The sequence below is a fragment of the Apodemus sylvaticus genome, chromosome 12 (assembly GCF_947179515.1).
Source record: "Apodemus sylvaticus chromosome 12, mApoSyl1.1, whole genome shotgun sequence".
In the NCBI taxonomy this organism is placed as follows: Eukaryota; Metazoa; Chordata; class Mammalia; order Rodentia; family Muridae; genus Apodemus; species Apodemus sylvaticus.
Window position 1 is genome coordinate 63,235,938 of NC_067483.1, and position 25,361 is coordinate 63,261,298.

General features: G+C 42.7%; 1 pseudogene; it reads right to left on the reverse strand.

Annotated features, from left to right (window-relative positions):
• Window positions 1-382: 382 nt before the first annotated feature.
• LOC127697056 (cytochrome c oxidase assembly factor 8-like) lies at window positions 383-24,849 on the reverse strand (annotated as a pseudogene).
• Window positions 24,850-25,361: the final 512 nt, after the last annotated feature.

A 25,361-nucleotide genomic window follows, 5' to 3' on the forward strand; every position in this document is an offset into this window, starting at 1 on the left:
CAAAACACAGAAATACATTTACTGATTCCTTTGCTTGGTTTTTCCTTTTTCTAGATTTAACTTTTTTACTTACTCTTGAGCTCTTCTTTTTTAACTTTATTTTTAAATTCTTGCAGTGAAACTTTATTCACATTTTTACGTTGCTATATTCTGAGTTGGCATAATTCAAAATGCAGACAATGAGCGCACAGTATGTAGATCGTTGCTATATTCTGAGTTGGCATAATTCAAAATGCAGACAATGAGCGCACAGTATGTGGATGAGACTGACCTAGCTGGGGATGCACAGTCAGGAAAGGTCTGAACACGGGCCAAGGCACTTGTGCTCACTTAATTTCCAGGGCCTCATAAATAGAACCTGGTCAGGTTCGAGTGGGCTCCTCTAACCGCCTGTCTTCTTCTGTTTCTGCTTCAGCTTGCTCTACATCCTCTCCAGGGCCACCTTTCCCATGAAGAAAGTGATGGCAAAATTACATTTGTACCAGTCTCAGTTATAGCACATGTGCTTCTGGAAATTCTTACTCAGAAAGTCCTTATAGAAGTCAGCCATCTCCTCTGCATCCAGCGTTGCTCTTTGGCCTGACTTGGTTCACAGGCCTGAGCCTTTAGCTTGTAGTCTTGAGTAAATGAATTCTTCTTTTTCCTTATTAAAGGACAAATTCTGCTTGGCCCAGAACCGCTGATTCCATTCTTGCATTTCTTGTTTCAATTCTCTAAGCCTTTGCTCCAAGGGAGACTTGTTTTCAGGGATGTGAAAATGAACAGAAGAACAAAGGGTTGAGTATTTTTCTGGGGAACCTATCCAATCATGGCAAGACTGTCTTGGAGGGCAGAATCTTGAGACCTAGCTGGATGCAGCATCCTTGCAATCTGTACTCGTGTGTTCACAGGCCAACCTAACGCCACCACCAGAGAAGGACCGGCCTAATTTTATTTATATTTTAATGTTATTTATTCTGGTAATTGAGGGCCCACATATAAACCCACAATCACCAGATTGTTTTTAAAGGCCAGCAATATACATTGAAGGAAAGACGGCATCTTCAACAAATGGTACTGGCCAAGCTGGGAGGCCACACACAGAAGAATGAAGCTAGATCCTCTTCTCTCACTCTCCAAAAAACTCAACTCCAAACACCAAGAATTTCAACATAGGACCTGATACCCAGGGTCTGGAGAGATGGGTCAGAGGTTAAGAGCACTAGCTGTTCTTCCAAAGGATCCAAGTTCAATTCTCAGCGCTTATATGGTGGTTCACAACCATCTGTAACTCTTCTAGTTCCAGGGGATCTGATGTCCTCTTCTGACTGTCACAGACAGACAGACACACACACAGACACACACACAGACACACACACACACACACACACACACTTCAAATAAATGTAATAAAGATTTTAAAAAGCTGGTCAGTGATGCTGCACACCTTTAATCCCAGCGCTCGGGAGATAGAGGCAAGGGGATATCTATGAGTTCAAGACCAGCCTAGTCATAAGAGCAAGTTCCAGGACAGCCAGGGCTACACAGAGAAACCCTGTCTCAAACAAAAACAAAACAAACACAAAGAAAGGCCTGATACCATCCATGAATTTATAGGCACATGAAAGTATTTTCTGAATAGTACCCCAGTAGATGGAGAAATGGCCCAACAGTTTAGAGCACTGGCTGTCCTTCCAGAGAAGCGAGGTAGCTTACAACTATCCATAACTCCAGACCCAAAGTATCTGACACCCTCTTCTGGCCTCTGTGGGTACTACATGCTTGTGGTGCACAGACATATACACAGGCAAAACAATCATAATATAAAGGAGAAAAAACATTAAAGGACACCATCATTTGTGTGGCAGAAGAGGAAAAGAGAATCATTAGCAGCTATAAATCTGACAATGTTAGTACCTAAAATATAAAAAAACCCTCAAAAGTATATATGCATCAAGACAGCAAATAACACAGCAAATAAGCCAATATAATCTAAAATGAAACCAAAATGAATATGAAAACAAGCAGAAAGTTCTGAAAAGACGAAAAACAAATAGCTGAAAATATGTTCCATTTTGGTTCTTTTAATGTTCAACATATTTTGCCACCAGGGAAATGCAAATTAAAACTTCTTTGAGATTTTCTCTTACTCCAGTCAGAATGGCTATGATTAAGACAAAAATGCTGGTGTGGATGTGGGGGAAAGGGAACACTTCCTCCCTGCCTGGAGAAGTGCCTGGAGAAGAACTGACACAGCCACTATGGAAATCAGGGTGGAGGTCTCTCCGAAAGCTAGAAAGAGATCTACCGCTTGACCCAGCTAGAATACTCAGGCGTATACCCAATAATCCTATATTTACTCCAGAGATGCTTGCTCATGCGTGTTTGTTGCTGTTACATGATAGCCAGAAAATATAAATAACCTAGATGCCCATCAACATCCTAATGGATAGTAAAAAAAAAAAAAAAAAAAAAAAAAAAAAAAAAAAAAAAACATGTGTTGCGTTTACACAATGGGATAATCTTCAGACGTTAAGAAAAATGAAATTATAAATTTTTCAGGTAGATGAATAAAGCTATAAACAATCATTCTGAGTGCGAGCACTCAAACCTGGGGAAACAAACATAACATGTTTTCTCTCATGTGTACATACAAGCTTTGACTATTTAGACCTGGGTGTTTCATCTGGAATACCCACAGAGGTCAGAAAGCTAGAACGGGAGGTGGGAGGCCCCACAGGGTGGGAGACAGAGCTGGGGGGGGGTCTAAAGGAGGGGAAGGGGGGATAATGCACTAGGAAGGGTTAGCCGGGGTGAAGGGTGAGAGGCCAGTGTGGTGGAGGGAGTATAGGAGGTAACTAATACTAAAGACCTTTTGGAAAAGACATGGAAACATACTACTATAAAAACTTCCTGCAGTGTATGCATAGACATTTATTTTTAAAAATTTTAGAGCTACCCTATAACAGGTAAAGATGGCCCTACTAGACACCACAGGCTAACAAAAAGTTTAGTGCCAGGAATGGGCTGCCCATGTTATGTTTACTTATTTGGTAGTGTCCCACAGACTCCCAAACGTATATTAGCCAGTGGTGTCCCACAGACTCCTAAACATTACAGACTACTGTCATGAGCTCAGTTACTCTCCAGAACTTAACATTAAGACCTTACTGCTGTTGGGCAGTGGTGGCACACACCTTTAATCCCAGCACTTGGGAGGCAGAGGCAGGTGGATTTCTGAGTTTGAAGCTAGTCTCGTCTACAGAGTAAGTTCCAGGACAGCCAGGGCTACACAGAGAAACCCTGTCTCGAGGAAAAAAAAAAAAAGACCTTACTCCTGAAGACAGCACATGCTTGAGTCATAGAACATGGAGAAATCACTTTGTACGCACGTAAAAGCTTTGACTGTATTGCTGGGAAGTGATATGCACACTGCTGGAGGAGAGAAGTAATCACGATTGTACTCAGCTGTAAAGCTCACATGCTACACTAATGAGCAGCTGGCTCGATGTGCCCACAGGTGGCACAAATGTCACGGGAGTAATCAACTTTCTGGCTTTAGGGCTTGCGCCCTACAATGAAAATTATACCTGGCATTGTTATTGTGGCCAAGAACCTGCATTTAGACAGGTCATAAGATGTAAAGAAGAAGCTACTGTTATTCTGTTAAATGGACATTGTATTAAACTGATTCCTAATGGCATATTGTGATACTCATAGATTAATGCATCTCTCAACCCTCATCAGAGAAACAACTTTTAGCCTTTGCTGGCAATTAACACAGACCCACAGTTGGTCAAGGTACAGATAATAAGAAACTGCAAAGTGACAATCCCTAAATGTGACATGTATATCACACACACACACACACACATACACACACACACACCTACCTCCTAAGCCTGAAGGATCACCCCAGGAAATAAATTAGGAAAATTTTAAGAGAGAGGTGGGTTACTATAGTGAAAGAGTGTTTCCGGACACAGCAGGGTAGTTTTGCATTTGAATTCATAGTAGTTGTGACAGCAGACACAAGCCCTGCAAAAGCTCACGTCCAACAAAATTTGAGCCTGAAGCGGGGAGGTGGGCACTGAGTTCCGTCCCTAGCTGAGGATCAGTTGGCAATTAATAGCTTCTGGGAGAAGAACAGTTAGGGTTCTTGCAGTGTATTCCCTCTGGGAAGTCAACCACATTCCAGGGACGACCCCACACCCAGGAGGCTATGAGAAGCATAAAATGAGCTCAGTGAGCTTTCAAAAGAAAGAAAGAAGAGAGAAAGAAAGAAAAGAAAGAAAGAAAGAAAGAAAGAAAGAAAGAAAGAAAGAAAGAAAGAAAGAAAAGAAAGGAAAGTTGTAGAGAAAGAGTTTATCTGGGAGGAGCTGGGGGAGGGGTAAATAAACACACTGAATGACATTCTATTCATAAAAATACTAAAAATAAGCCAGGCATGGTTGGTGCACACCTTTAGAGCCAACGGAGGCAGGTAGATCTTTGTGCGCTTGAGGCCATCCTGGTCTACATAGCAAGTTCCAGGATAGTCAAAGCTATATAGAGAAACCCTGTCTCAAAATTAATTAAAATAAATTGCATTTATTTGTACAGTTTCATCCATGCCTATGGTCCTACCACCATTACTATTCTCTCTGATCCTCCTTACTCCCTCTGGGCCGTTTCTCGTCTCAACTAAACTTGAGTGGAATGAGACATTTGTTTTATCTCCCTGGTTCCTGGAGCTATGAGTGGGTCACACATGGAAATAGCAAAAATTAAAAGTTATCAGTCAATACATCCTTTGCAAGCAAATAGCTGTAGCCACCTATATTCAAATATAAAACTAGTATGTGCATGTGTGTGTGCACAAGTCAAGAGAATATTGGCTATGGGCTAGCGCTAGCGTTCAGTTGATAGGTGCTAGTCTAAGCATGTACAACGCCGCCATGGGTTTAATCCCAGTAAGGGGGTGGGGGCAGGAGGGAGGGAAAGAGACCTGAGACTGTAAATCCACCAAGGTCACACTGAGGTGATTTTGACCTCAATCTGATGCTAAAATCAGAAACTTTTAAGTTCATAAAACAAGGTGACAGCAGTAGCTATAGTTGTAGCTATGAGACAGGCCTCCAAGACACGAGCCTTTTCAAAGAAGAATTATGAAAGCAGCTTTGTGATTCTTTGCCCTTCACACGAGTCCATTCAACCTGGCCACTGGTTTGAAAATAGAGAAGTTGTACCTGCAAAGGCTCTGAGAGGAAGATTTCACCCAAGAGGAGGGGTAAGAAGGTACCTGGGTCTTCTCTTTCTCTGCTCAAGCTGTAAACACAGGTTGTGAAGAGACTACACAGACAGCTTAGTGTTTGTGTGTGTGTGTGTGTGTGTAAGAGAGAGAGAGAGAGAGAGAGAGAGAGAGAGGATCCCAAAGCTGGATTCTGGCCTGAAAAAGAGACAGCAAACTTGGCAACAGCACAGAGGCAGTGGGGCCAGGGAAGGAGCTGAGTGTTTCTGTTCTGGGATAGCTAACCTCGATGCTAACCTCAGTTGTGGTCTTCTTGTTTCTTTTGCTGTGCCAAGACTAAAAGAAAATTGGAGATGATGGTTTATTTGGCTTACACTTCCAAATTGCAGTCCATCATTAAAGGAAGTCAGGACAGAAACTCAAGCAGGGCAGGAACCTGGAGGCAGGAGCTGGTGCAGACACCAGAGAGGGGAGCAGAGCTGCTTACTGGCTTTCTCAGCCTGCTTTCTTATAGAACTCAGGACCCAGAGATGGCTCCACCCACAATGGGATGGGCCATCTTTCATCAATCACTAAGAAAAGGCCTTAGTTTATGAAGACATTTTCTCAGTTGAAGTCTCCTCCTTTCCGAAAACTCTAGCTTATGTCAAGTTGGTGTGGCATATGTCTTTAAACTCAGCACTCTGGAGGCAGAGGCAGGCAGATCTCTGTGCATTCAAGTACAGCTTGGTCTACAGAGAAAGTTCCAGGACAGCCAGAGCTACACAGAGAAACCCTCTCTTGGAAAAACCAAAACAACAACAACGACAACTAGCCAACACAATTGTCATCTTGACTCAATTAAGACATACCTAGGCAAGGAACGTATACCTTCGAGTGTCTGTGAGAGCAATTTCCAGAGATAAACTACAAGGGCTCTGACCTAATCCCTGGAGTAATAGATTCCTAATTTGACAACATTTTTGGGAGAAAAGTTGTTTGGTGACCAGGGACATGTGTGCAGGCGCCTTGGTTTCTTCCAGTGTGCCTTTTTGCTTCACGTGCACTGTGACGCTCCCTCATCATAGCCTCACTGCTGTGGTGCACTGACACGTCGCAAGCTGAGAGCCAAAGTCAACAATTCCTCCTGAAATTGTGTCGTGTGTTCCACTGTAATATTAGAAAAGTGGGTAATACTCACTCTAAACAGGAGTGGGAGGTCGAGGGATCTGAGAGGCAGGGTGCAGGACTTACGGTGGAAGTCATCACATCATGGAGTGTCAAAGAAGAAGCATAATGTGTCCTGTGGGAAAGGGAATCCACCACGCAGGACCTCTGGAAGGGCAGTCATCGCTCCCAACCACTGAGCCATCTCTCCAGCCCCTCTTGTTTGTTTTAAAAGGCAGAGTGTCTGTGTGTAGCCCTGGCCGGCTTGGAATTCATTCTGTAGACCAGGCTGGCCTCTGTGTCTCAAGTGCTGGGGTTGAAGGCATGCACCACCACTGCCTGGCTCTATGCCGGCTTGTATGTGTGTGTATAGAATGTCTCTAAGGGAGGACTGAGGAGAGCTAACCCTGGCAATGTGGGAGGAAGCCAGTGACAGAGGCTACATGGAAGATGTGTCAGCCATTCTCCTTTGGACTTTTTATTTTATTATTTTAGTTATAGTCATTTTATTTTACGAGTGAGTATTTTGCCTGCATGTATGTCTGTGTACCATGTGCGTGCTTGTGCCTATGTCAATCAAAGGGGGTGTCAGACCCGCTAAAAGTGGAGTTATGAATGGTTGTGAATCACCATCCGGGTGCTGGGAACTGAACCCAAATCCTCAGCAAAAACACATACCCCTAACCTCTGAGCCATCCCTCTCCTTTGTGCTTTTGAATTTGAACTGTGTGAGTACATTACATATTGAAAATGTCAAAAAACTAAAGAGAGATTTTTAAAAAAAATGACTAATTTCCTTTAAAAGGCTAGTGAAAGAATGGAGAAATAGCTCATCCGGTAGAGTGTTTGTCTTTTATGCAACACTGAAAAGAAAATGAAGTTGAAGAGGTCCTCCTTGGAAAGTGGATGACCTTCCAGAGGAAGCAGAGCCCCAAGTAAGGAGACATGCTTAGCCAGCAGAACGTGAGGGGACAGTGGGAATGGCCAGTTCTAGGCTAGTCAACTTACACTTCTAGGTTAGTCTAGTTGTAGAGGCTTGGCAGGACAGTGATCAAAGATCCCAGGCTGGAGAGGTGGCTCAGCGATTAAGACCACTTGCCGTTCTTGCAGAAGACCTGGGTTCGGTTCTAAGCACCAATATGGTGACTGATATTCACCCACAACTCTAGTTCCAGGGGAATCCAATACCTTCTCCTGGACTCCACAGATTTCTACATGAATATGCTGCAAACCTCAAGCACACATATGCATCAAATAAATAAGTCAGGCAGTTGTGGGGCACACCTTTGATGGGAGGCAGAGGCAGGCGGATCTCTGAGTTTGAGGCCAGTATGGTCTAGTAAGTTCTAGGATAGCCAGGTCTACACAGAGAAACCCTGTCTCAAAAAAAAAAAAAAAAAAAAAAAAAAAAAACAAACAAACCTGATAATGATGATTCTAAATAAATTTAAAGGAAAAAAAAAAGAACTCATGGAAGGGCCAGTGAGATGGTTAAATGAGTAAAGACAAGCCTGAGTCCAATCCCTGGATTCCACATGGTAGAAGGAAAGAACCAACTCCTCTGTAGTTCTCTGACCTCCACATATGCACCATGGCACATATTCACACACATACATATACACATGCACATGATAAATAACTAAGTAAACGCTTAAAAAGAAAAAGAACCACTAAAGCCAGACAGTGGTGGCACACACCTTTAATCCCAGCACTTGGGAGGCAGAGACAGGTGGATTTCTGAGTTCAAGGCTAGCCTGGTCTACAAAGTGAGTTCCAGGACAGACAGGGCTACACAGAGAAACCCTGTCTCAAAACAAAATAAAGCAAAATCAAACACCCCAGAAAGCCAGGCACAATGGCTCATGATTGTAAACCAAGCACCCAGCACCCAGGATATAGAGGCAGAAGAATCATGACAAGTGTTAGGTCAGTCTAATGGGCCATCATAGCAAGTTCCAGGCCAGCTAGCACTACAGAGCAAAATACTGTCTTTTCAAAAGTTCAGAAAAAGAAATCTAAAGGAAAAACTTTGCTTTAAGCAGTTCCCCAGCCTGGGGTAGACACAGTTGCCTTATAGCTGTACTCATTGGCTACCAAAGTTCAGGGCCTAACAGGTCATGCTTGCAATCCCAGCGCTTGGTAAGCAGAGGAGGGAGGATTGGGACTTAAGGGTCAGTGTTTGTCACCTGAGACCCCATCTCAAAGAAACAAATGTATTGGGCACGTGGCTTAGTAACAGTATTTGCCTGGCACACACAAGTGCTGGACAATTCTCAGCCCTCACAAAAACAAACCAAATAAATGCCCTTGTGTTCCTCCTAATGCTCCCCAGCATTCTCCATCCCTGCTTCCCCCAGGCACAGCAGAAACTGGTAGTTAGGGAAACCGTCCAGACAGGGTAAGAAAGAAAGGAAGAGAGGGGGGAGGGAAGGAGGGAGGGAGAGAAGGAGAGGGAATGAGGGAGGGAGGAAAGAGAGAGGGGGGGAGGGAGGGGAGAGGGAGAGGGGGAAGAAGGAAGGAGGGAGGAAGGAAGGAAGGAAGGAAGGAAGGAAGGAAGGAAGGAAGGAAGGAAGGAAGGAAGGAAGGAAGAGAGGGAGGGAGGGAGGGAGGGAGGGAGGGAGGGAGGGAGGGAGGGAGAGAGAGAGAGAGAGAGAGAGAGAGAGAGAGAGAGAGAGAGACCATTCCCTTCTCCCTTTTTTGGAGATAACATAACATAACTTCAGGAAATGACCACTGGATAAGACTGCAGTTTTTCTCTAACAATTGAAATGTTGGTTTATTTTTTGAGTCTATTGTTTCCTTACTAAGTTAACAGTTTGAAAACTAATATGATATAAGATTTTTACTAGAAGCAGAAGATGTGGCTTAGCAATCAGAGATCATAGTGTTTTTCAAGGGGACTTCAGTTCTGTTCCCAGCACCTACATATGGTGGTTTTTATACCCATAGCTCTGGCTCCAGGAGATCTGCAGCCCCCCTCCAGCCTCTGTGGGCACCAGCACATACATAGGATACCCTCGCACAGACGCATAGGCACACACATAATTTTTTAAAGATCTTTTTAATTGATTGAAGTTGTTCAGAAAAGCCATAGGACTCACCAGAATCATCCAAAAGAGACTAATTTCCCTCAGGGAAGACACCTAGAAGGATACACTGAGAAAATAAAATAGAACAGCTTTTACTATTGTACTTCTGAGTCTGCTTACTCAGTATCCATGAATAAGAGCTTTATCAAAGATAGGAACTTTATCAATGCAAGTGATCTGGCTGAGTGATGCTAGAGACAGGAGTCCAGAAACACCTCGCAGGCACAAGTGGGAGTGGTAGGAGGGTGTGGTGGTTTGAATGGGAATGGTTCTAATAGGCTCACATGTTTAAATGCTTGGTCCCCAGTTAGTGGAACTGTTTGGGAAGGATTAGAAGGTGTGGCCTTGTTGGAATACATGTAGGCTTATTGAAAGAGGTGAGCTACTGGGCCCAAAAGCTAGGTCCAGTCTCTTTCTCTGGCAGCAGATCAGGCTGTAAGCTCTCAGCCCCATACCTACCTGACAGACAGCCTGCCTGTCACCACGCTTCCTGTCTTGATGATAATGGACTAACCCTCGAAACTGCAAGCAAGCTCCCAAGTAAATGGTCTCTTTTCTAATAGTTGCCTTGGTCATGGTGTCTCCTCACTGCAATTGAACAGCAAGCTAATACAGATGGAAAAGAAGAAAAGTTACAGGCAGATACGGCCCATTTTAAGAACGTCAAATGAACAGAAACAGCAAGTCATAAAAAATGTTCAAGATTATCATCTAACATAAAACCAATTGTAACATCTAAAACCAATTGTGAAAACTGTCAAGATGCCTTACACGCTAGCAAGTGGAGAAAGAAAATAAAAGTACAATAAGCGGCTGCCAAGATGACCCAGAGCCTGAGTTCAGTCCTGAGACCCACACAGTGGAAGGAGAGGACCCGCTCCCATGAGCTGTCTTCTGACCTACACATTTGTGAGTTTATGGACACAGGCACACACAATATTTTTAAAAAAGTAAACCAGTTCATACCCACTAACTTGTCAAAAACGAAAGCGTTCTGACAATACCATACATTGGCAGAGATGCACAATGACGAAGAATTTACTCACTTTCGATCAATGTATGATTCTAGCATTCAGTGTGGAGTCATGAGGTAAAGTTGAAGACCTGCTTCTGATTCAACAATCTCCAATTTTTTTTTCACTGGACCCTAAAAGGACAAGGAGTTTATGCCAGGAAGGAAAGCAGCTACATCACTAAGCACGCTGTCCTGGTGAGGTTGTATGGGTTTTTTTTTTTTTTTTTTTTTTGATGGTTTTTTGTTTTTTGCCCAAGACTTTCTTGATGAAGAAAATAGTATGTTGACTTGTATTCTGACATAAATTCCTTATCCTGGTGCAATTTTGTATTAAATAGTTCACAGCCATAGGGAAGCCACCAGGGTTCAGAAGGAGAATTTTGTTATCGTTCCGAATTGCAAGAATTAGAAATACCATGTCCATCTGCAGGGGTTATAGATTAGTCAAAGACTGTCCACACGATGGAATGCCAAGCAGCAGAGGTAAAAAATAGAATGGTAAATCTCACAAAGGAAGCCAGAACAGGACAGGCATGGGCATACGCTTGAGGTCGGCCTGGCTTACAGAGTAGCACTCTATTTCAAAAGTAAAGACAAACAAACAAACAAACAAACAAACACAGATTCATGTGGATTAACGCTATCTCCACAAAGTTTAAAAATGTAGATAACATTGGTTTATATTAATCATGAATACATGCAAATATAATAAGTTTTTCCCTTAGTTTCTGGGACATGTATTCCAGGTTGGTCTCGAATATTTACTGTGCCTCAGGCTGCCCTTGAGCTCCGCCCTCCTCCTGATGCGGAACTACAGGTATGTGCCAAGAGTGACACTTAGAGAATAAAATATCTTGAAATGCTAAGGCGTGAGAAAAATACTGATTTCCAAAAAGTGACAGGCTCTGAGGTAACAGAAGGGGAACTGGCAGGTGACATGAACAGTCCAGTGACAGAGCCTAGAACCTTGTACACGCACTCTACCAATGGTGGTAATATAAGTAATAAGATTGTCACAAAAATGAGATAAATGTACAAAATGTCAAGGAGGAATACAAATACAAATCAAGACATAATGTTATTGTTTGGCTACTTCTAGTTCAACAGCCTGTCATGTGCAGAAGACAGCATGTCACAGCATTCTTACCCAACTTCCAGATCATTCTTTGAATTCTTTTTTGTGATGTCCCTGATCCTGAGACAGGGGTGATACTGATGCTCAGTTTAAGGCCAAACACTCATGATCACTTACGTATTCTTGGTACGTAACGGTTTCTTGTGCATTGTGTAAAAGTTATCCTTGAATTACTCAAATGCCGATTTCTCTGCCCCTATATCTAGGTGCAACCCAGACAGCATTGTAATGCTTATTCTAAGAATCTCCCATCTCAAATTTGTATAAATATTGCTTCCCATTTATTCTCTTATTTGTCAATAAAAACTGACTAGACAATAACTGAGCAGAAAAGAGAATATGGTGGGAATTCTGCCAGCAGGGGGTGGGTGGGGGGAAGGAGACAGAGAGAGAGAGAGAGAGGGGGGTGGTGGGAAGGAAGGAAGGAAGGAAGGAAGGAAGGAAGGAAGGAAGGAAAGAAGGAAGGAAGGAAGGAAGGAGAAAAAGAGGAGGAAGAGGAAGATAGAAGTGTCCCTTTGTCACAAGGAGAGGGTTGGAGAAACACTGTGGGAACACACCTGAAGCAGAGAGTCAGACCAATACTAAAATGCAAGTATCTCAGGGATTTTGGTTGGGAGGTATCTAGATTAGCTTAGAGGAATAGAATAGATTAATAACTGCTCAGCTACTGTGCTCTAAAGCTATCAAACAAATCGTATAGTCTGTCTCATTTATTTGTAAGATAGCCAGAACAGAGAAAAGATTTTCACTTTTAAAATTGTCTTTACATGATACTTTGAGAATTTTAGAGTTTCTGCCTAAGCCATGCCTATTGCAAAAATAAGCTCTGACCAAATCTGAGTGCAGTACTAATCCACGGTAAAAGCATATTTAGAAGGCAGTTTCATGACTTGTCCATTTGCAAAACAACACTTAGCAGATTCCTCGTGAGGGCCTTTGAGTTCTTCAGCCATAGGCCTTTGACTAGATTCTCAGTACCTAGCATGAATTTCTTCCTGTGTAACAGACCTGGATAGAAGAGATTGTAACTTCTCAACTCCTATGCTATAAATCCTTTCTTTTCTTTGATTTTCTTTCTCTATTTTTAATATTTAAAAGTGGTTAGTCACCTCCATAGCATTCATGCCACTATTTACCCAGTGGGCACTTCTTGTGGCAGGTGAGTATTGTAGTGTGCTGCATCTACTTCTGGATAAGTCATTGATGATCTACACACACACACACACACACCCTTAGCCTCTGGAGCACTTCCCAGCACTATGGAAACTAATCAGTTGAAAGGAAGTTTCTATGTAAATGCCAGCTTGATTTTCCTATGTCCCAAAAACAGAGTACATAGTATTTTCAGTAGCCATTAACTACTTTAATAGTCTTGGCATAAGGTAGGTCACCCTTTGATTGGGTCTTACTGCCTAGTTCTGGTGGCAACCCAGAGCAGCGGCAACAGCCCGTATTGTTTTGGGGTGTTTAGGGACATCCCTTATCATCAGCTAATAGTGAGATAGCCCATGCCTGACATTGAATTTTTATTTAATAACCTAACCCAGGAGCCACATTAGCCACCCACACTGGGCACCTCCACTTAACCTCCTTTAAAAAAGGAACTTACTGGAGGTCAGAGGACTACTTGGCGTGTCTGTCCTTGCCTTCCACACTGTCTGAGACATTTGCTTTTTGTTGTTGTTTGCCACTGTGTGTGCAGGCTAGCTGGCCTATATGTTAAAAGCTGTGTTTGTAACCATAGTTAACCTAAGCACGGGTTGGTTTCTTTTTTGTTATTACTTTTTTGTTATTTCAGGACAAGGTCTCAGGTTGCATAGGCTGATACTCTATTTCCAAAATTGTTTTAGGCAGCAGTGATATTCAAACATGATCAGGGTAAGGAGTCAGTCAGAACGCATCAGATTCAGAGACTGTGTCTAAAACTGAGAGGTTTAGGGAATCAGAGAGCCTTTTGAAGGACATTAACATGCTAACATACAGTTAGTTAATATCCAATCAAACCAATGCAGAATAATAGATGGTCGGGTCCAGTTGAGAGAGAGAGAGAGAGAGAGAGAGAGAGAGAGAGAGAGAAGGTGTCTGCTGTGAACAGACACCGTGACTGAGGCAGTTCTTGTAAGGACAATATTTAATTAAGGCTGGCTTACAGGTTCAGAGGTTCAGTCCATTATCATAAAGGTGAGAACATGGTAGCATCTAGGCAGGCACGGTGCAGGAAGAGCTGAGAAGTCTACATCTTCATCTGAAGGCTTCTAGGAGAAGACTGGCTTCTAGGCAGCTAGGATGAAGGTCTTTAAGGCCCACTCCCATAGTGCCACACCCATTCCAACAAGGCCACACCTCCACTACCTGGCCTAGGCATACTCAAACCACCACAGTGTCTAATTCACAGAACTTGAGAAAGAGAACCAGTGAGTTGAGCTGATCTGCAGCTCAGAACCTTATACTTCTTTTTTGTTTTGCTTTGTTTTGTTTTTTTAAGACAGTGTCTCATTATGCAGTCCTGGCTGGAAATTACTACAGACTAGGCTTACCTCAAATTCACAGAAATTCACCTGCCTTTGTCTCTGAAGTGCTGGTGCTAAATACTGGTTCTTACAGTTAGTTTTTTAATTTCATTTTATACGTATGAGTATTTTGCCTTTAGTATGTTTATGCATGGTGCCTGTGGAAGCCAGAAGAGAGAGCAGGAACCCTTAACTGGCACTACAGAAGGTTGTTAGGTAGCCATATAAATGGTGGGAACTGAACTGAGTCTTTAGCAAACTTTTGACTTCTGCCTCTTAGCAAACTGGGTCCTAAACAAACATTTCTTCAGACCCACACTTTAGTCTTCTTAAATGTGAAGAAAATAGAGTCTCAAGATAACCCAGGCTGGCCTTGAACCCAATGCGTGTCTAAGAAATAACCTTGAATTCTTGGTTGATCCTCCTTTTTCTACTCCCCAAGTACTGTGATTATAGCTCTGTGAAATTTTAGGGTCATAAAATATTCCTGCTTCACATAAATTATAAGTACAATCAGTACATTGTTTTTTCTATTTAAGTAAGTATGATCACCTTGTCATGAGCACAGCAGGATTGACTGGCTCTTGAACCTTCGTGTTGAGTCATTATGGGTCTGGCCTACATCTGTGCTGCACCTTCTACTCACAGTGACTTGCTGGATGACTCTAGAACCAGAAACCTTACCTTACCTTTGTGGATCTTGTGCTGGCAGGAATTCTGACTTTAGGGATCAATGTTTTTTGTTTGTTTGCTTGCTTGCTTGAGGAATGTGTGGCTTGAAATTTAGGGGACAAATAGCTACATCAATGGTAGTTTATATTTCCTTCCAACCCCTATTTTTGAGGTACAGGTTTGTAGTAGGATTTAAGAAGTATAAACCTCTCTCTCTCTCTCTCTCTCTCTCTCTCTCTCTCTCTCTCTCTCACACACACACACACACACACAAAGATACACTTAAAGTTGTTGCCTTCTTTTTTTCTTGTGGTGCTAGGTATTGAACCCAGGGCCTTGTCCAAACTAGGCAGGCATTCTACTACTGAGCCACACCTATAAGTCCCCTAAATATTAACTCTTCATAATCAAAAAAACAAGCAGAAACTGGTTAACAGAGTCCCATGCATCTATATACCAATTAATGGTAATTCACTGTAGGGACAGGTGGATTAATTCATTCCTTCAGTTTAGTGCGAGCCAGGGAAAACCAGCTGGAAATAAATCCACATTGTGAGTGTCTCATTGTAGGGGTTAAAGGAGCTTTTGACAACTGAATTATCTGGAATATTGCCTCAGATCCATACTTCACTTAGGACTAATCCTTTCAGCCGGGCCCTCTTGGCAAACAGCCAGGCAGTGGAGGCAGGCGGTTTCTTCCTCTGGTTTTACCTCCTGTAAGGTCAAAAGCAAAATAGAACATAGTCCAGTTAGCCTTCTTGTCGGTAGGTTTTTGTTTGTTTTAGAATCTTTAGAACCATGCATTATGACAATTTTCAGACAATAGAATGAGCAAATACATCTGGAAAATGTAGTTTATACAAAGCAGTGTTGAGTTAAAAAAAAAAAAAAAGAAAGAGAAAAAACCAACAGGTTACTTTAACAAAGTCTCTAGTTGAAGTCTGTGTATATGTATACGTTCATGTCAACAGTGAACTGTGGTGGTCAGGTCTAAGAGTGAGTCCAGTTTGGATTATTTTACTGCTATGAGATTTGGTTTCATTCACACATTTCCCAAGATCTGTAAATAAGCCAACCAATGTATTTAAAAGCAAGTATCAAATCTTTATATTTTTCCCAAATTAATTAAAAACAAAAGTACTTCTGTAATATGTGCTTTTGAGATGCTTTTAAGCCTGTGAAGAATTTCCTACGTTTAATTTCTGCCACCGACCTGCAGAGATTGGTTTCTTTTAATATTGAGAAGCTGGTTTATTTGGTCTTTTCTCTTTTGGGGGGGTCCCCTTTAAATAGAGTGGTTGACAAATATGAATCCCCTTAATAATACTAAGGGAACCCCCTTTTTTCTTGATTGCTTTTAAAATGAAGGGTGTCCCTCTAGTATCTTTCCCTTTAATGCAGATTTATGGCCTCTTGACACAGATGAAATACGCACTGGGGCATCTAACAAGGCAGGCAGTAAACAAAGCTAAGCGCTAAAGGGGGTTTTGTGTAACCCAACAGGTTGTCTTTTTGCCTTGAGTGAGTTTAGTTAGAAGCAGTGGAAAGTTTTAAACTTTTGACAGAAGAGTTTCTTCACCCCTTCCAAAAATAGAGAAAAAGCAGCTGGGTTCTCTGCCCCTCAGGAGACCGGCAAGCTTTACTGAGGCTTATCAGCTACTAAAACACTCCTGGAATCTCAGGACTAGATAATCTCCACCTGTTGAACAAGAAATAGGAACGGGAAAGCTCTTGGTTACAAATCTGACTGCATCAAACAACGCTTACAAAATGGGGGGGGGGGCGCAAACAGCTGAAAGTAAGAGTGGTGGAGAAGACGTGACTGCTTTCTACAGACTTAAGTGGCTGCACAGATCATTAAACCTGAAACAAAATTGTTGTGCAGCTGCTTCCTGGCTGCCATGAAATTAGGCGTCTCAGCTATCACAGGCTCCTACCACCACCAAGCTCTCCTGTCCACACGCCCAAAACAATGGAGGAGAGAGCCACCACCCAAGGCCCCTGAAACCAGGAACCCAAAATCAAAAATAGACCCTTGAGACCCTTCAGTTCCAGCCCCCTGGAGGCAGAAGGCAGGTGGCTCGCCCCTGAGATCCAGCCCAGCCTGGGCTACACAGTGAGACCCTGTCTAAAAAACAAAACAACAAGAGGGGCTGGAGAGATGACTCAGTGGTTAAGAACATTTGCTGCTCCGGCAGGTGACCAGAGTATGAGTTTGAGTCACAGCAGAACTAATTGGGTGGCTCAGGTTTCCAGAGAACACACACACACACCACAAACTCACACAAAACAACTACCTATTTTTATGTTTTAAAGTTTTCTGAGTATGGATGTTTTGTCTACATATATGTTTGTGCACCATTTTTGTGTCTGATGCCTGAACAGGTCAGAAAATGGTGTCAGATCTCTTGGAAGTGGATGGCAGTAAAGCCATTCTGTGGGAGTGAAACACAGGTCCTATGGAAGACTGGATAGCGCTTTTAACCACGGAACCCTCTCTCCAGGTAGATCTCCACACACACTTTCTGAAACAAAATTAAAATAAGTGGGTGGCTGGCTGGTCCTGCATGCCTTCAATCCCAGCACCCAGGAAGTGAAAGCAGGCTGATCTTTGTGAGTTCGAAACCAGCCTGATCGACAGAGCTAGTTCCAGGGCAGTCAGGGCTCCATAGAAAAACCCTTGAAAAAACAAAAACAAAAACCAGCTTATAAAAAGTAAGCATATTATTCAGACAGATGCAGATAAATAGGCTTTTTTTTTTTTTATCTTTTTGAGATAGTTTTATGTAACCAGTGTAGCCTCAAATTTACTATGTACCCAAGGATGGCCTTGAACTCCTGATGCTTCTGCTTCTGCCTTCCTGGTGCAGATTAGTGGCGTGCACTACTGAATTCAGTTTCAAACATGCAAGTACTTTCTCATTTTCATTGCTGCCTATGTAGATGGTTATGACTGATATATATGCATTTCTATAGCTTTGTCTGGTTTAATTCTCTCGAATTTAACACTCAGGAAGTGTTATCTTGATTATCTCTATTTCAGAGATAAGGAAGCTGGAACTTGGAAAAGTGAGTTGCTGGTTATTCTGAGGTTAGTTAAGGGCAGAACAAACTGGAACCTCTGTCTTCTAAAGCACACCTGTGCCTGCTCTCTTCTACCACAAAGCAGCACAAAGCTGAGGGTCTCCTCAAGAAAAACTTGGGAGATAGATTTCAGTGCTTTGTCTACACAAAAAAAGCATAACTGAGTAAGAAACCGTGGGGGGCTGGAGAGATGGCTCAGCGGGTAAGAGCACCACCTGCTCTTCCAAAGGTTCTGAGTTCAAATCAATCCCGGCAACCACATGGTGGCTCACAACCATCCGTCATGAGATCTGATGCCCTCCCTCTTCTGGTGTCTGAGGACAGCTACAGTGCACTTACATATCATAAATAAATAATAAATCTTAAAAAAAAAAAGGAAAGAAAAGAAAAGAAAAAGAAACCATCCTGTCTGCTGATGGTCCCTGGAGCCACAAATTCACCCGCCCACAGAGGGTAAGGGGAGAGGGAGGGGGAGGGGGAGGGGGAGGGGGAAGGGGAGAGCAGGAGGTGCACACCTGTGGATGTTTGTACATCACTCTCAGTCCTAAAGTCACCAGATCTCCGTTTGATATCTTTAGTTCTGAGCTGAGACAGAATGAAGGAGAAAGATAGACAATTTCTATTTTGAAATTTAGAGAGCTTACAGGCAGATCTAAGACATTATCTTTGTCCCATGATCCCAGTGTGCTTTTAGTGCAAGAATTTGCCATTGCTAGAATATAAACAACTTATGAGTATCTGTGCTCTTGGTCAGAAGGAGTAAAAAGCAACTGCACGCTAGGAAGCTTGTGTTCATAAAGCAGATTATAAAAGATTTATAGGGCTGGAGAGATGGCTCCGTGGGTAAGAGCACTGACTGCTCTTCCGAAGGTCATGAGTTCAAATCCCAGCAACCACATGGTGGCTCACAACCATCTGTAAAGAGATCTGACACCCTCTTCTGGTGTCTGAAGACAGCTACAGTGTACTTACATATAATAAATAAATAAATCTTTAAAAAAAAAAAAAAAAAAAAGATTTATAGTAGCCAGGCATGGTGACATACGCCTTCAAGCCCAGCACTTGGGAATCGGAGGCAAGCGGATCAAGGCCAACCTGGTCCACATGGCAAATTCCGGGCTAGCCAAGGCTACAAAATGGTACCTTGTCTCAAAGAGGAAAAAATGACAGGGGATGAGAACAAAGGTTTGAGTAGTATTTTATTTATTTTATGTGTGTGGGTTTTTGACTAGATGTATGTGGGCATGCCCTCAAAGAAGAAGAGGGCATGAGAGCCCCCGGGTCTGCTGTTAGATGCGGTTGTGAGTCAGTGTGTCTGTGTGAAGAATCAAACCTCTGAAACAGCGGCTAGGGCTTTTGCTGAACCATCTCTCCAGCACCAGAGTAGTAGTTTCTAAAAGGGTGATAACCAAGAACTCTCCTATTCCCTCTCAGTATGTTCCCATACAGATAGAAGTATTTTCAGGGTGAAATTTGAGAGAGGAAGACATAGAAGATATAAAATAATTCCTAGACTCCTATGATTTGTGCTTTCCCCTTCTCCAGAAAAAAAAAATGTATGACATGCACAAAGTGGTAATTAGAGTCTGACAACATAGCAGGTGAAATTTCGTGGCGGCCCTATGATTAAATAGCTGAAATTGGGGCTGGAGAGATGGCTCAGTGGTTAAGAGCACTGACTGCTCTTCCAAAAGTCCTGAGTTCAATTCCCAGCAACCACATTGTGGCTTACAACCATCTGTGACAGGATCTGATGCCCTCTTCTGGTGTGTCTGAAAACAGCAACAGTGTACTCACATAAAATAAATAAATACTGGAGAACATCATACTAAGTGAGGTAACCCAGTCTCAAAAGATCAATCATGGTATGCACTCACTAATAAGTGGATATTAGCCTGGAAAACTGGAATACCCAAAACATAATCCACACATCAAATGAGGTACAAGAAGAACAGAGGAGGGGCCCCTGGTTCTGGAAAGACTCAGTGTAGCAGTATAGGGCAAAACCAGAACAGGGAAGTGGGAAGGGGTGGGTGAGAGAACAGGGGGAGGGAAGGGGGCTTATGTGACTTTTGGGGAGTGGGGGACCAGAAAAGGGGAAATCATTTGAAATGTAAATAAAAAAATATATCGAATAAAAAAATAAATCTTTTTTTTAAAAAAAAGCTGAAATTGTTTTTTATTAAATAACCTAAAACTTAATGCAAACACTTCTCTGAGTCCGGGCAAATATTCTCTCTCTCTCTCTCTCTTTCTCCCTTGTGCGCATGCGCGCGCACACACACACACACACACACACACACACACACAAACAACCATGAGTTACAACAAAAGTATTTCACTGAATTGTTTGCAGAAGATAAATATCAGTTTTTAAAGTACATTGCATAAATATGTATGCCAATAAATGTCTGCTGGGTTTTAGAAGGCTGACCTAGTAATTTAAACAAAAATGTAGATTACACTCTTGAAATAAATGTCTGGTTCCACTGCTGACGCATAGTATATGCTTAGGCAAGTTATGTAATCTCTTACTATCTCAGCTTCTCCACCTTGAAAAGAGGGGTAGTAATATTTGCTGATAGATAATGTCAGTGCAGCACTCGGAGAACCTGAGATGGAAGTCACCAGAAAGGTTTTGCTATCTGCAGTGACCTCATCCTGTCCAAGGAGCGGCTCTGCCTGGTTGATTATTCCCTCATGTCATTTCCAGACAGTTCTTCTACCTGCTTTCTGACTTAGTCACTTATAGATTTACTCCCTAGGTACTTTTATTGTTTTATTGTGCCATTCGTGTTCTCAATAGAATTGATGCCTTGAAGAAATTATTAACGTAGATTTTAGGGTTAGTTTTTATTCCTAAAACTCTTGTGCTTTTGTTTAAGATTTTAAAAAAAAGTCCTTAAACAGTTTTCTAATTAGGGGAAATGGCTACCCAGGAATGCTACATAGAATTAGTTTGTTCCAGGTATTCCTCTTGCTTGTGTGTAATTTATTTCATATTATAAGATATTTTTGGTTGTGAGCCTAGCTAGCCTTTAACAGCTGAGCCATCTCTAGTAAATAAGTAAAAAAAAAAATAAGGACACTAGAAAAGATAATTTGTAGTATGTATATATTTCCTGTTTACACTGTCTAAGATTTAAGGCAGATATAGAAACTGCCATCAATGTTGATATTCATCTCTTTTCTTTTGAAAAAAATTTAATTACAATTTTTGTGTTTATTTAATTCTGTGTTTAAATGTGGGGATACATTGTCACACCTTGAGTGTGGTCAGACAACAGCCCACAGGGAGTGGATTCTCTCCTTCTACCTCGTGGCTAGAGTTCAAGTCACTGTCTTGGTGGCCGGCGTCTGGACGGTGAGTCACCACCCTGGCCCTGTGCGTGTCATTATTACAAGGTGATGAGAAACAGGATAGGAAGGAGAGGGTTACTTAGTTACAGAGATGTAAAGCTATGCTCCACTGATAGTCCAACTAGGACGTGTGGGTCTCTTTGGGAAAATGGGGAGGCTGTGAAGGTCAAAGGGTCACCTTGGGAATGACCGGATGAAGAGAGAGAATAAAAAGACCTGCTGACTAAGTAACAAAATGTAGAGGTGAGGTCAGAGATAAGAAGTTGGCTGTTTCTTGAGAGCAAAAGCACTTTGCCCTCTCTGTATCTGTCAACGCGCTTATCTACAGCTAATAAAAATATTTCAGAGGGGCACCTTTGGTCTTTAGAACCTGCTGGTTAATAACAGAAAACCTTATTTTATTTCTAAAGGAGAAGATGTCATTGGCAAGCTGCCTAGTAAGCTGGTGTGTGTGTGTGTGTGTGTGTGTGTGTGTGTGTGTGTGTGTTGAAGGTTGCAGTCAAGGTGATGTGGGCCAGTTTTTTGTTTTTTGTTTTTTTGTTTTTTTTGTTTTTTTTAAGACAGGGTTTCCCTGTGTAGCTCTGGCTGTTCTGGAAGTTGCTCTGTAAACCAGGCTGGTCTCTAATTTACAGAGATTCGCCTGCCCCTCTACCTCCCAAGTGAATTAAAGGGGTGAGCCTCCACGGCCTGCATGAGCCAGCTTTTTAGGTGGGTGCTTGGATCTGTTCCCTAGAGCTCAGCCTCGCAGGGCAGACACCCTACTGCCTGAGCCATCTCAGCTACACCCTACTCCCAGCCCCACAGATGCATTATTTCTTTAAAAGCTGAATTACACTATTCAAACACCGCTTGAAATATCTATTGGACAGTTCATGGATTATGAGAGATAAAGATCCTTTTCAGAGGAGCCATCAAATGAAATACTTTGGGCTTTACGGTCATTTCAACTACAGCAGCTTTCGACAATTTTATAGAATCAGCATTGAGAGAGACTAAATATCAGCAAAGGTGTTGCTGAAATGCTTTCCCTGGTAGAGATGTAAAAAACGCCTGCCCCCTCTTCCTCGGGTCCCAATGACAAACTGAGGTGAAATTCCACCAAAATTTACCAGGGGAACCAAGGACTTTAATAGCCTTACTCACAGAGGTAAGAGGTTACTGGCACGAGTTAAAACGCAGCCATAGTAGCCTGTTGGCACTCAGCAGGGGTGACGGTTTCCCCATGCTGTATGGATGGAGCCACCCCATCCTCCCTTGTCTATATCCTCTAGACCCTCTCCCAAGACCACAAGCAGTTAGGGCAGAAGTACAAACAACCAATTGAGAGGGTCTCATGATCCTCCCCGCTCCTCCTAAGAAGGGGAGTACATAGTTGATAGGCCCAGCTGTATTTTGCAAACTGCCCATCAGAACTCCTGAAGATAATAGCATTTTACTTGGAGCATAGTGCTGTACCAAAATGTAAGGTGGATTTAGATTAGGAACTTATAATCACAGTAGGACTGTCTCATCAGGAAGGGATTCTTCCTAGCAGAATTTTAAGCTTTATCATCAGGTGTGCACAAGGATAAGAGGCTGTAGGATTCATCAGCTAAGCCAGAGACCTCTGCATCAGATACCATCTTGATTTATCGAATTATATTTGTTCCATGCTTATGGTTTATAAGCTATGGCTTGTTATCAGCTTTGCTCCTTAAGAATAGCAGATATTTCCAAGTGGTGGTGGCGGCGCACACCTTTCGTGCCAGCACTTGGGAGGCAGAGGCAGGCAGACCTCTGAGGCAAACCCAATCTACAGAGAGTTCTAGGACAACCAGGGCTACACAGAGAAACCCTGTCTCAAAAAACAAAAAAAAAAACCCATTCATTTTTTAATGTGTGTATATCTGTGCATATATATGCACAAATGTGTGGATGGGTACCCTGGGTTGCTAGGAATTGAACTCTGAACCTTAAGAACAGTAGCAAACACTCTGGACTGCAGAGCTATCTCTCCATCCCTAGCTCTTTGTATTTTTGTTTCCTTTCCCCCCCCCTTTTTATTTATAAATTTTTCTTGAGTTTAGTCTCACTATGTAGCCCTGGCTGGCCTGGAACTCACTATGTAGACCATGCTGGCCCCAAACTCACAGAGATCTACTTGCTTGCCTCTGGAGTTCCGGGACTAAATGTGTGCACCACCATGCCCAGCTAAATTGTTTTAATTTAAATTATTATTTTGTATGTGTGTATGATTTGCCTGTATGTATGTCTACATACCACGTGTATGTCTGTTGAATATGGAGACTAAAAGGCATTGTATCCCCTAGGGACTAGACTTAATAGTTATGGGCTCCTATGTGGGTGATAGGAATCGAACCTGGGTCATCTGGAAGAAGTCAGTGCTCTTAAAACTTCTGAATTCTCTCTAGCACCAGCCCCCCACTTAAGATTTGTGTTTGTTTAGCATGGTATGCTTGAGGAGGTTGGAGGGCAACTTGGGGAGACATTTCAATTCTTCCATCATACGGGACCTGAGGATGGAACTCAGGGAGCAACTGCCTCCACCCTAAGAATCATTTCGCCATAACTATTTTGTTCTCTTCATCAAGAAAATATTTCAAAAGTCAGAAAGAGTAAGTGTGATACCATATGTATGCCACCTTGAATGGTACTTGACTCATAATAGTAAGCTTTAATGACACTCCATTTACATGCTACACTAAGTTTGAATTAGGACACCAATAAATTGCTTCTTGGAGAATCAGATTATGTGTGGGACTTGGGATCCAGGAGGGGAGGAGGGAGGCAGAGTCATGAACCCGGGACACAGACTCCGGAAACCAGCATCCAGGTGTGGATTACTGTATTATGCAGCATTTCTATACAGCCTTGGGCCAAGGGGGAGTCAAAAGGAGCTCTGGAGTAGCCAACCATTCCACATGCACTTTGGGGAGGTGCCAGGCTTCCAGCACCAGAGGGGCTTCCGTAAAGACGGGGGAGGGGGGAAGCAGCCACTGCTCTGTTCTGGGCCCATTCTGAGGTTCCACTAGTTTGCTAGGATCCTCTATTCTGTGTCACGCAGTACACCAGCGGACATAGGCAGTTGTACTGTGAGGGCAATATGAAAGCCTGCCTCACCACCATCCACTGGATTCCAGTGGTTGCAGCACCCACAATGATGAAACAAAACAATGCGGTTTTTGCTTTTTGTTGTTCTGTTTTGGCCATGTGGGTGATGTGTGTACATGCTATGGTGGCCAGAGGTCAACTCCAGATCTCTTCCTCAGTCACTCTCCATCTTATTTTTTTTTGAGACAGTGTTTCTCACTGGACCTGAATCTTACCAATTGGCTCAACTAGCTGGCCCAGCAGTCCCAGGGAGCTCCTGTCTCCATCTCTCCCGCACTGGAGTTTGCAGGTGCACCTCACACTGGGCTGGGCTTTTTACATGGGTGCTGGGGATCTGAACTCAGGTCCTCATGCTTGCACAACAGGCACTTCAAACAAAGCCATCCCACAAACTCTGAATTGGATGTGCAGGATGTTTATTAGACATCTCTTCCTACCATACCTGTCGGGAGGCGGAAAAGGAAGCAGGTAACTCTAACAGCCCCTTGCAGTGAGGCCGACAGGCTGAGCCTTTGCATCACCGCCAGTCATTTAGCCTTTCCACCCTCCATACCCCCACACATTTACATCTGAGTTTTCTGTTTCTACAAAGGAAGTCTTGAGTATCTTGGTAGAACTGCACTGGCTCTGCAGACTACTCTGGATAGTGTAGACTTTTTATCAGCATTCATGTCCGTGAGTGTAGGTGCCTTTAGTTGGTTAATTTGGTTTGTTTGTTGCTCTAATGAGGATTGAATGCAGGGGCTATGTGTGCTATGCAGGTGCTCTTCTGGGGAAGTATACCGACAACCAGAATCACTGAATCGCTGAAGGGGTCATTCATACCTTGGTTGAATTTGTTCTTAGTATTGCTTTGTTTCTCTCTCTCTCTCTGGTGTGTGTGTGTCTGTTTTGAAAATATAATAAATGAAATTCCTTTTGTAAGTCCTTAACAGTTTTGTTATTGGTAAATTACAAAATTTATTTGTATTTTTGTATTTCACAAATCCACTGAATTATTGGGTTCTAACAGGTTTTTTTGTTTTGTTTG